This window comes from Limulus polyphemus, unplaced genomic scaffold (assembly GCF_000517525.1).
Source record: "Limulus polyphemus unplaced genomic scaffold, Limulus_polyphemus-2.1.2 Scaffold225, whole genome shotgun sequence".
NCBI classification, from domain to species: Eukaryota; Metazoa; Arthropoda; class Merostomata; order Xiphosura; family Limulidae; genus Limulus; species Limulus polyphemus.
This window is the reverse complement of record NW_013665835.1, coordinates 105,777-106,137: the sequence shown is the minus strand read 5'-3', so window position 1 is coordinate 106,137 and position 361 is coordinate 105,777. Positions and strand designations below refer to the sequence as shown.

At 36.6% G+C, this 361-nt stretch overlaps 1 non-coding gene across 1 annotated transcript; it reads left to right on the top strand.

The window, feature by feature from the left end:
* Window positions 1-265: 265 nt before the first annotated feature.
* Window positions 266-349, top strand: Trnal-cag. Its single transcript has one exon. It is a non-coding gene; the product is annotated as a tRNA-Leu (tRNA).
* The last annotated feature ends 12 nt before the right edge of the window (window positions 350-361 follow it).

Genomic DNA, 361 nt, shown 5'->3' with positions numbered 1-361 from the left:
TAAATTTATAAATATTGCAGGCACTAGATAGCAGCACAAACAAGGAAACGTAAAATCCGATGAATGTTTTTTTGGAACTGTTTACCTATCGAGCTGCAAGTACTTTCCTGAATTGTCTATACTCTCTCGTGGCAACATCTCACTCATTACGAAGGTATATATTAATTTTTTAGAATAAAACCCTTTTCATAAAGCAAATAACGAATAAATAATATCTATTATAATAAGTACACTTCGTAAATATTAATTACGGTTCATACTTTATGTCAGGATGGCCGAGCGGTCCAAGGCGCTGCGTTCAGGTCGCAGTCCGGTATTCCGGGCGTGGGTTCGAATCCCACTTCTGACAAATATTGTTTTT